Source organism: Ctenocephalides felis, unplaced genomic scaffold, assembly GCF_003426905.1.
Source record: "Ctenocephalides felis isolate EL2017-DRISC unplaced genomic scaffold, ASM342690v1 CF-g0.4_SCAFFOLD_03572, whole genome shotgun sequence".
Classification (NCBI taxonomy): Eukaryota; Metazoa; Arthropoda; class Insecta; order Siphonaptera; family Pulicidae; genus Ctenocephalides; species Ctenocephalides felis.
Genome location: NW_020539726.1, coordinates 25560103 through 25572392, shown reverse-complemented (window position 1 = coordinate 25572392; position 12290 = coordinate 25560103). Strand labels below are relative to the sequence as shown.

The following is a 12290-nucleotide window of genomic DNA, read 5'->3' as shown; positions in this document are numbered from 1 at the left end:
ACACTATTACTTGAAACTTTATTATGCTTTTTGAGACTTAGAAAGTGAGCCGTATTATGGTTAGTCTCAAATGTAATTAGGAATTATTGTTTATAATATTAATTATAAGATCAGGATACGAAATTATAATTTAGACTACACCAGCTGGTCAACAAACATTCTGTAATCGTTTATGTAATAAATTTCGCGATAGTGATTATTATTAACCTTGTATTCGCATTTATTTCAATGAGGAGGACATATCAAAGGCGTGCGATTTGCTCTTCAGTTAAACTAATAGCGTGCTTCTGATGCATCATATGTACATATTTATTTATATTATTGTTACATCAGATGAAACAGACTCGTCGCCCTGTTTACATGTGTTAATAAAAATATTGTAAAATAGTTAAAGTGAATAAAAAATTGTGTTACTTGGATTTTATTATAGTTGGATAAATAGCTCACAGTAAGTGGAATTTTATTTTACCATATGGCTTATTATTTAAACTTGCTCCTTGTGACGTTGATAATAGGTATATTATTACAATAATTAGCCAGTTCAAATATTCGATAATTAATTTTTTTATAAATATTGCTTATAATAAATATTTACAGAATTTGACAACAATCGGTAAAAAGTAAATAGCATTTATATATTATCATCACAAATAAACGATTTTCATATCAAATACTAAAGTAATTATAAATACAGTGGAATCCGCTTAGTATGACATCGAAGGGACATCGAAATCTCGTCATACAAAGCACACTGAAGAAAAACTATTGTAATATGTAAATATTTTACATGTTTCAGTAACTTAAAAGAAAAGCCTATACATACATTTTAATTGAAAATAAAAATGACATATTAAAATTTATTATAAAATAAAATTGACATAGGGCAGTGCGGGGCACAAAGGTCCAATTTGATTTTCAGTAATTATACTGTCTAAACTCAATGAACAACCTTGGAACATATAACACACATCAAACAAGCATCTATCAAACTATGTTCAGAAAAAAATTCACATAGTTCCTAATTATATAAATATTATTTTTTTTACTATTTTTTTTGAAATTTGGTATCTGACCCTTTTTATCCTATATACGGTAAAGTGGGACAACCAGGGGGCAAACAGATGCAATTTCTTCTATTAAATTTTAAAGGGATTTTATGCTACATTATTGAACCAATGCAAAATATTAATTTTATGGGTACATTTGTTACAAAAATAACACAGTATATTACATTGACCTGCTATTGGTCAAAAATATTCATCAGAAGATCATATAATTTAGGTCATAAAAGTCATATTGTGAATTGCAGTAAATCTCACAGAGCTTCTGGGTATATAAGCTTCTTTCAACAAACTTTGTCGAAAAAATCATATGAATTTCAAGCCATAAGTTTGTTTGTATTGAATTCATTGTAATCACATTTTCAATAAATTATTTTAAGTTACTTTTGAATTGCATTTTTGTTAAAATTGTTCATTCAGAATATCGATTAAAAAATCGAATATGATATTTAAATATTTGGAGAAAGGACGGTTCGAATCCCAATTTTACTCTTCTTCATTGGACAGAACAACTATGAACAATAATATAAAAAAATGAAATTTATCATACAAAAATAAAAAAAAAGTATGGTGGAACTGTAATTAAGTTTTACTTTATAATATGTTTGCTGATTATTAGTTTATAATAAGTTCAAAAATTTGTTCATATTATTAATTATTTGTTGTGGTTTTATCCGCTGAAAAAGAGTCAGAATGAGATAAGAAACGTATGGATATACATTACATTTCTTTCTAATTTTTTTATCTAGAAAGATGCCTGTTAAAAAAGTAATTAAACATATTTATCACCATCTAAAAAAATGTTACATGTGCATACATACATATAGTCTTTTACAGAATTTTTGAATGCCATATGATTTTTCTTTCTAAAACTCATTTAAAAAGATCTACATAAATCAGATAATAATTGTTCATTATGAAAGCACAAAATTTAAATTTTTCGTTTTTTATAAATTACGTCATCCATATGTCTCGTGATTATTTTGACATTGCTAAAACACAAAGCAAAAATTGCCATGTCTCTACATATTAAAAAGCAGATGAGATTTTTGCCGACACTATACTTTTAAATTTTTATAAATTATCTAACAATAAGTTTTCAATATTTTTCAAATATTAGATGTTTTTCGTGCTAATCGCGACAGCCTTGGCGCTGTTTCTGGGGTACATATGGCACCTTGGAGGTCACTGGGCCAGAAGGAAAGTACCAGCACCAGAACCTAGTGAATTTTTTGGAAGACTTTGGAAAAATATTACTCTAGCAGAGCATTTCGGACTTTTAGTGCACGAAGCGTACAAGTAAAATAATATTTTATTAAAAATAATATTATCATCATTATTAATATTATGAAGACAATTATAAATAATTGGTCTGGCGGGGAAGGTCAGATTTATTTTGTAATATCAATAGCATATGTATGCAGCTGTCGATTTATAATTATGATTAATTCATTCTAAATTTTAATACTTAATTTAAGTTTTATATACGAGTTATTGCAGTAGGCATGATGATATAGATTCTGCGCCGCACAAAATGACATAATATTATGAGTAAGCAATTTGCAAGGTAAACAATTTAATTTATGCATACTAAAAACAGTAATCTCAAGATACAAAAGTCGCCTACGGAATCAATAATGAGCATTGTTTATTCAACAATTCAATGGTATAGTAGACAATGATCATTCTTGCAAATTTGTAGATAAAGCAAACAACATCCGATATATCCAGTAATGTTTTATGAACAGAGCATTTTACATTAAATATTTCTTTATATCTAAAAAAGAACTAGTGGTGTATGGCATCGTGCCTTAAGGCAAATTGCTGAAACTTCCCGTACCAACAATTACAATTTTTTAAAAAAACCTTTAAATTTTTTGGAAAACTTTGAAAAAAATTGAGTTTTTGAGAATTTTTTTTCAAATTTATTTGACTTTTTTAGAAAATTGGAATTTTCTTTTATTTTTGAAATTTTTCAATACTTTGAATTTTTCTGAAAATTTTGAACTATTTTTCAAAGCAATCGTGCTGCGTGGCTGTTTTAGACGTTTAGACTAGTTTTAGAAGCGCATAAGCGCCGCATCGCAGTCTAACGGATAAACATTTGTACAGAACCCATAGGAATGAGAACAAAATTCATACTCATTATTAAAATATCTGATAATTTGATGTGCATATGTCTAATGATCATTTTTGACCGCCAAACGGCATTTTTTTTACTTTTTTCGCTCGATCTCTGAATTCGCTAGCCCTGTCTTCGCAAAAAATAAAACGGTCTTCATTTTGTGAGTACAAATATAATCTTCTCTCAAAAATTGAATTACAATTTCTGGCTCTCTTTGCCAAAAACTGATCAGCACGTCTCCTTTTTAATACGAATCGATTTGAATTATTCAAATCGGTTGATCCGTGTTCCCGAAATTGTGAACAAAAATTTGTATACGTACACACACACAGACACATACATCCATTTTTTTAAGGAATGCCAAAATGTTGAGAAACCTTTGAAACGTAAAATTATATAAACATATTCATTTTACATTTTTTTGCGACTACTATAACTTACTCTATGGAAAATCAAATATATCACAAGCAAACACTTAATTCTTTTTGAAAAGATATAAACTCTCCTTGGTTATTAGAAAATTAAATAGATGCGCCATCAAAAACTGAATTCAAAGCGAAAATATGTACAAAATTTGTAAATTATTTTGATAATTATAAAAGTTATATTGTATTATATGTACTAGATAGCTAGCTAGATAAAGCTAGCTAAATCGATATTTCTGGTTAATCAATTATAACAAAATGACGTTAAACAAGAAGCAAAAAAAAATTATAAACGCTGAAAGTTTTCGCTTTTTTTGCTGTAAACAATGTTTTATAATTAATTGATAATATTACTAGTATTAAAGTAGTATGAAAACTGGCATAAGTATTTAATTTTATTGAGTCTCCCATATAATGTTATATTTTTTTAGGCGTTTTCAAGATCGACCCTACTTTGGAACCTTTTCGTGTTTCAAACCCTTATTTGTGGTCAAAGATTTGGATTTAGTAAAGACAGTTTTACAAACTGAATTCAACAGTTTCCAAAAGAATGATTTTGATTTAAACGAAGAATTGGAGCCAATTTTTGCTACTAATCCTTTTACTCAAACTGGGCAAAGATGGAAACGTTCCAGAACGCAAATCACGCCCGCTTTCACTTCAGGAAGAGTAAGTAAAAAATATTTATATAGAAATCGATGTAATAATAATAAATATATTAGATGAGTAATTATACATCTTAATTTATATAATTTTAATCCAGATGAAAGCAATGTATCCATTGATGTTAGAAGTCGGAGAGAAGATGAATAAATATTTGGAAAAAAATGAAAAACTTCCAGATGGAATTGATGTGAAAGAAGTGAGTTTGTTTTAAACTTTGTTGTATAATTGAATAATGACTTTATTAAAATACATTTTAGCTTAATGAAAAGTTTGCTATGGACAATGTGGCAAGTTGTGCTTTTGGAATTGACGTAGAATCTTTTCAAGACCAAGATTCTGATTTTATCCGAGCAGCGAAAAAGATTTTCGAGCCTTCATTCTCAAACATGATTAAATTTCTATTAACATTCATGGCGCCTACAATAACTAAAATTCTTAAATTTCGGTAAGAAAATATAATTGACTTACTTTTTGTAATAAAATAGTAATATTTTATACAGAACTAGCTGGTATTGGTATTTTGCCTTGAGGCAAGTTACATGAACTTCCCGATTTGTGTAAATAATCGACTTAATCAACAAAAAATAAATTAATTTATGAGTGATGAAAAGTATTCCGAGTGGATTTATTACACATAATTAAAAACGAACGAACACGGTAACTCGGAGTATTTTTTAAAAGCAAATTTTCAAAAATCAATATTTTTTATAATTGAACCAGTTTCTGCAGGACTTTAATGGTTTAGTATGTTCAAGACCGAGTACTCTATCATTATACCAACTAAATCATCTAATTTTAATTTTAACAAATGTCAAAAAAACTACTCACTTTATCGAACTTTTTTTAAAATTAAACTACTTGTCGTAAGAAAGTAAGCCGTAATATTTCAGTGCGTGCTATAAGACCATGATATATATCGCCAAAAAAAGTTCCATATAAATTGGCTTAAATTTTGTTTCAACAGTTAATTACAAGAAAACGGCTCGGTAGATTTTCACCTAAAACTGATCAGTATCATTCCCAACTAATATCTTTTGATTAGTTTTTGACTTTTTGAAATCGATTCGGTAGTATGAGCTTAAATGTGGACAAAAAAATTTAACACATTTTTTCAAATAACTGACAAACGACAGTCCTCATCGAGTTACATCGACCGGCTTTTGAATTTTTGAAATCGATCTAGCCTTAAATAGATCTAACCTTAAATCGATCTAACCTTATATCTATAAATATTTAAGGTAAAAAATCTGTTCACATACGCACACACATACTTTTTCCAAATTTGGTCTCATCCGATTCAGAATGGCTTGAAACGTCCCTTTCAAGAAGTTAAAAATTGCCAAACAATAAATCGAAATCATCTATATTTGCCACAATAATTTGGGTCTACTGCCTTAGAGCAGGTCCATGAGCTGAGTTAAACTCCAACACGATTCAGAGAAGAATGATGTGATAGATTTCCATTGCCATTTCACACCGCATTGCCATATTTTCAATTCGAAACATATTTTTAATCTTATATTCTTAATTGAAAATAGATATCACTACTGCCTGATATCAGATTATCCAGAATAATAGTAAATCACCACCGTATCCACACACAAAATATAGCGTAAATATATAACACAAGGCAGTGTATACTATCCTATTACTATACTTTATATTATTTAGTATAATGCCTCCAGAAACAGCAAATTTCATGAGTCAAATAGTAAATCAAAACATCAAATACCGAGAGGAGCACAACATTACTAGAGATGATTTCTTACAAGGAATGTTGAACTCAAGAAGCAAACCAAGGCGAATTTCCACGTATGTATATAATATTTATAATATCTATTATTAACTGACAAATGTACATATCAAAATATATTATATTTCAGCTTTGACCAATAAGGAAATGACTGGACATGCAGTATCTTTTCTCACAGATGGTTATGAAACCTCCAGCGGTGTTATGGCATTCACGTTTTTTGTGGTATGAAAATGTAATAAATAAACTCTTTTCGATTAGTGATTTTATACATTCTCACTAAACCAAAGTCGGTAATATTGACGTAATTTTAACGTAAAGAAGTTGCACTTGTATGAAACTTTTACGTAATAATTTAGTTTAAGAAATATGTAACAATTTCGTAACATAGATTACGGTAATGTTTCGCAAATATTTTGTAATATTAACAAATTGTACAGGTAGCCAAGTATAAGGATATCCAAAACAAATTGCGTGAAGAAATTGAAGAAGTTTTGAACAAACATGATGGACAAATGACTTATGAAGCTATATGGAAATGTCGTATCTTGAGAAAATTATTTATGGTAATACTCTATGGTAATAATAATTAAAGGTCAATCTCCAATGATTAAAATGATCCTTACATTTTACTGTTAAGATTGGAGTGTGCTAGAGCAAATTAGTCACGGTTAGCTCGATATCAGACAGCATGATATCGAGATACACTGCTGTGTTGCCTTCCAAAAACAAGCCATACAAAGATTACTGAATGTCCTCATAATATCAGACTGTAATACATATAAAATATATGTAAAATACTAGAATTACTTATCTATAAAAATTTTATAATTAAACACTGTTACAACTTTTACAGTCTACTACTTCGACAAAGTCAAAATCTTTTTAATTAAATAGTTTATAATCCAGAACGATATTTGTGTAATATTTTCAATGAAAGTAAAATGAATGAATTTCCACTAGCAATGTTATTCTTGTTATGAACAGAGGATATATAATTATATCAAAAAAGCCTCACATCTAATTTTATTAACTAGAGACCATGAGAATGTACCCTCCGGCTTTGATGCTACAGAAAAGATGCACTCAAGAATGCACTTTGCCTGGTAAATCATCCGAAGACATTACCTTGCATCCAGAGAGATGCTGTTGTAATTCCTGTCTATTCATTCACAGTAAGTAACTTTATATCATATTCATGTATAAAATTCGAATCATATTTATATTGATGATTATTCATTAATGATTATTTTCATATAATGTTATCTTATTAAGTAGTATTTTTGCATCCACAGTGATCCAGAATTTTATTCAGATCCAGAAAAATTTGACCCTGAAAGATTCAGTGAAGAAGAGAAAACATCGAGGCATTCATATGCATTTTTAGGATTTGGTGCAGGTCCAAGGACCTGTTTAGGTAATACATATCATTTCATTATTACTAACAAAGAATTTTTGCTAATATTGCATTATCAATAAAAACTCAATTTTTTTCTCATTCAGGAATGCGTTTCGCGCTTTTGCAAATGAAAGTTGCATTGATGTCTGCTGTTAAAAACTTTGAATTATCTGTAAATTCAAAAACAAAAGAGCCACTAGTGTTCGACAGCAAGTCGTTTACTTTGAGAGCCAAGGGTGGTTTATGGATAGATTTCAAAAAGCTGTGATATGATATAAATACTCATAATATTAATGTGAATGCATCTCTGCATTTTTGTTTATATAGTGTTTTCTTTGAAATTAATTTTAATTTATTTTTGCTATGTGATTATGATATTTACTAACTATATTAATATTTGTTTTATCATTAAAAATTATTGTACATCTTGACTCCATGTGTATTTTGTTATTTAATATTGAATATATTATGTTTGTAATAAATCAGAATTCAAAATTACTTAAACAATGTTTAATAAACTAACAAGTCCACTCAATAAATCTAGTTCGAATGTAATGAAAAAACAGTAGTATGTCTGAACAAATTGCACATGAACTAAATCTTAGTTCTTTAAAGCATTATCCATCTATTATTCATTGACTATAATAGCTACCTTAATACGACTTCAGTATTTTTCAACTCGCTTTGTAAGAAAAATGCTTTCAACTTACTTTGATCAATCCTGCTCGAGGTGGGGAACGTTTGGAAATCATTTCTAACTACTTCTCACTTTTGCTTTCATGTGTTTATTTGATATTTTGCAATAGCCCAAGTAAATGCTTTACACACTTTTTATATTAAATATCTTCATTCATTACATATAAATTGATAAAAGACAGATATTCTGTAGAAATATTAGAGCCTTTCGAAGAATATGTAGGACATATTTCACAATTGTATATATGAATATATTTCAAAGGATACATTTGTTTGTCTGTGAAAATAGCATTTGATTAAAAAATTGATTAGATTTAGACGCAGTCAAATAATATATACCTGTAACAATATATAGCTGAATGTACTTTGTATAGTTTGCTATGAAAAATAGATAAAAAAAAGATTTTAAAAAGGCCTGTAATTGATAATTATAATGAATTATCATGAAAAGCTAGGTTGTAATGATTATAGGTTAAACACTTCTTCAATATTGCAAAAGATATTTATTATCACTTGTTTTTACTACATGTAGTTTTATATATGTAAGCTAATGAATTATTAAAAAAGTGAGATGAATCAATTAATTAAAATCTTACCAAATAAATATTTATAAAGCACTTTTAATTCTAAAGCACGTTTTATATACATAACCTAAAAATCGAGACAAAGTCAAAAGCACGAATTTTAAACTTTATGGTTACATCAAGGTTTGCAATTTTTCGTTCAAAAAATTAATCAGAAATTCAAATCATATTTTATTAACACTAAACTATTAATACTAAATTACATTTAAATAGTTTTTCAACTTCCATCAATCAAACACACTACACAACTGTCATGTTTTGTCAGCGCCATGTTTTTAGAGCTGTCAAACGAATAAACCAGGCCCGCATTTTAACAACTTTTAATATATTTTAAAATAGACCGACGGATGACACATAGATAAAAGGAGAGTATAGATAAGAAAAGATGAGATGACATATCAGTATTCACCATATATTATAGAACAAATATATAACTCTCTCAACAATTTATGAAAACTGCAACAAAAATACATTTACATGTAATCAGCAGTTTATAGCTCATTATATAATGAAATATATAAACATAAACTCACCACCTACGCATTTTCAGAAAGGTTTATTGAAGCATACATATTCTTCGTATGAAAACTTCAATAAGAGTCATGGTATTTCAATCAAAACAACTAATTTAACTATTAATCATTGTCTTGTATTTCAAAAAGATCAAAAGAAATGAAGATACACCTTGTCTACTGCTACGAATAAAATTGCTAACTACTAGCAAAATAAATGAAATTTATTCTGTGCTTTACTCAATCACTCAATCTATTCTTTTCCCATATTGTTCACAAACACCTAAATTTTGCAATTATCGTATATATTGTGTAAATGTACAGTTTTTTCTATGTTTAATAGCTCAATTACAATAATATTAATGTTAAAACAACATTCCAGTCACCACTACGTATTAAAATAACCCAAAACAATAACATGCATTTTTATTTCAAATAATTATTCAAAATATATACCTCTGACAATTCAGCAAGCGGCTCTGCAGAATACTAGTAAAATTTCAATTAAAATGCGTCTGTTCTCCTAATACATTCGGAGCACAATTCGTATGAAAATGCCCAATTTATATGAATGTTATAGGAATTGTCCGCCATGTTGCTATTGGAGCTGTCAAAACAGAGCCACATTATACTACTTGAAACATGTAAATTATTTTTCAAAGTCCTTAATACATTATTATAGTAAAATCACTTGCTCACTACTCTAACTATTAATGAATTGTGTTTCTTATTGTTCAATTAATTACAAAGAAACGGCCGCCGATAGCCAATCCAAATACAATCAGCACGGTTCAAGATTTTTGGCTAAAACGTGAACAAAACATTTTGCACGTTTTTGTACAACTAATCAGTACGAGTCCTTTATGAAAGATTTTTATGAAATTGGTACAGCTGTTTTTATCTCAAAACAACAGAATGCATTTTTACCTTATAAATATATTCATATAATTACCACTAACAATTCAGCAGGCGGCCCTGAGCAGTATGAGCGGGTTTGTGAAATACAAAATAGCGTCTGTTCTCCTAATACATCGAATGGATTTGCGACGAGATTTTGTATGGCAATGAAATTGATATTTATTGAATTATATACTGAAATTGATTCATTCTACAAGGAGAACAGTCACAAATCCGCAAATGAAATAAAGTCAGTATTATGCAGGGCGTCTGATAAAACGTTAGGGGTAATAATTTTGAATATTAAGTTAAATGAAAAATGTAACTTATTGTTATGTAAATGATAAATGTAACTTATTGTTACTTATTAATATTATTGTAATTGAGCTACTAAATATGCAAAATGTAATCGTATATATGTGTTAAATCAATAAAAGGGATAAATTATTATAAATTAAATAAAAATTGATATTTGAACATGGCTATTAATTATGTTTGCTAAAAGCAATCTGAAATATTCAATAAAATGCACATAAATTTTGTAATAAAAGAATCAACTAAATTAATTATACTTGTATTTATGTAAAAACATTAAACAATTTATCATCTAAGCTACTAATATATGTTATCCTATACATATACATGAAATACATTTGAAAGATATAATTAATTTATAATAATTTGATATCATTATCACACTTCACAATAATAGATTGGACTAACACAATTTCAAGATGTCTGTTAAATACATATTACTATTATAATACACAATAAGATGTACTTAACTTGTAAATTAGCAATTAGAATATATTTTTCTTGCTTTGATAAATAATTATTTAATAAATAATTTGTCAGTATGTAATATAAAATAAATATGGATCTCAAATAAAAAAACAGTATATAAGTCTAACAAAAATAAGTAAAAGCTTGTAATTAAAATTATATAGGTACATTTGATTTTACAAAAATGAAGCACTCTCTTTAATCACACACATTCTGAGTTTAAATTAGAGTTTATCTGATTAGAACTGTATGTACAACTTGTTAAAACATATTGGTACTTCTGGTCTTAACAATAATAATAAATTAATTTAATTACTATCATATACCATTTAAATCTCAATAATGCACATCTATTGAATATCATAAGTTGTATAAAAGATTATACACTCTTCACTGAGTCTATATAAAACCCATCATATATAACAAAAACTACTATTTAAGCATTTACACTGTCTTCTCACATCAATAACCAACTCCGTTTGTAGATCATTACAATATTTCGGTCAAATATTTCGGAATATTTATCATTTATTGCCTTTGCAAGCTGTTGACAGAAAAATAAGCTGGTGAACTGGTGTGTGAAACCGTAAAAAGTCTAATCTGCGTTCGAGGTGGTCCACTTGTAAGAATCTGAATCTGAACTCAGAAGATTCTCAAAACAACCTAGATAGGCATGTTGCTCTGGATTCTTGGTATCTCCTTATAATGGAAAAGATTGTGTTGTAATAATAAATATTAAATTATAGTATTACTAATATGAATTAAATAATGAACTACATCATTAGATAAAGTATACAAAATGTTAATGGTTAACAATAAAATATTCAATATACCTAAGAGTTCCATGATGGCTGAAGCTTGAATGCTTGAGACCAAATAATCATCTTGATCTAATGGTAAGTTTAATTTTAGTATTCCTACATGTGCAAATGTGCATGTTAAAAATAATTTGAGCAGAAGTATCTGTAATAAAAGTTGAATTACACAAATAATTGAAAAGTTTAACTGATAATGCTACCACTGTAAAACCATATGCTGGTTAAATGTATGCCAAATCATTTATAAGAGACAAAAATAATTTACTGATAGTTTCTCTTGAGCCTAAATTAAGTTTCTGAAATTAATTCAAGAAAAGTTCTTTAATTTCCATTTCCACCAATATTTATTTTTTTTCTCAGCGCATACATATTAACATTTTATTCTTATATCAAATTTCAAATTTTATATAGCTGTGTATTTTCAGCACAATAAATAACTAAAGTCAAAATAATATGCAAGCTGCACATTATTTTTCATTAAAATAATAATAATATGATTATAAAAACAGATCAAGATATCTATTCAAGATCAAGATGGGAAAATAGAATCAATCATGTTGATAATCCTAAG

At 27.8% G+C, this 12290-nt stretch overlaps 1 pseudogene; it reads left to right on the top strand.

Moving 5' to 3' along the window:
* The first annotated feature begins 1814 nt into the window (after window positions 1-1814).
* LOC113388312 overlaps window positions 1815-12290 on the top strand; it is a 20654-nt pseudogene continuing 10178 nt past the window's right edge.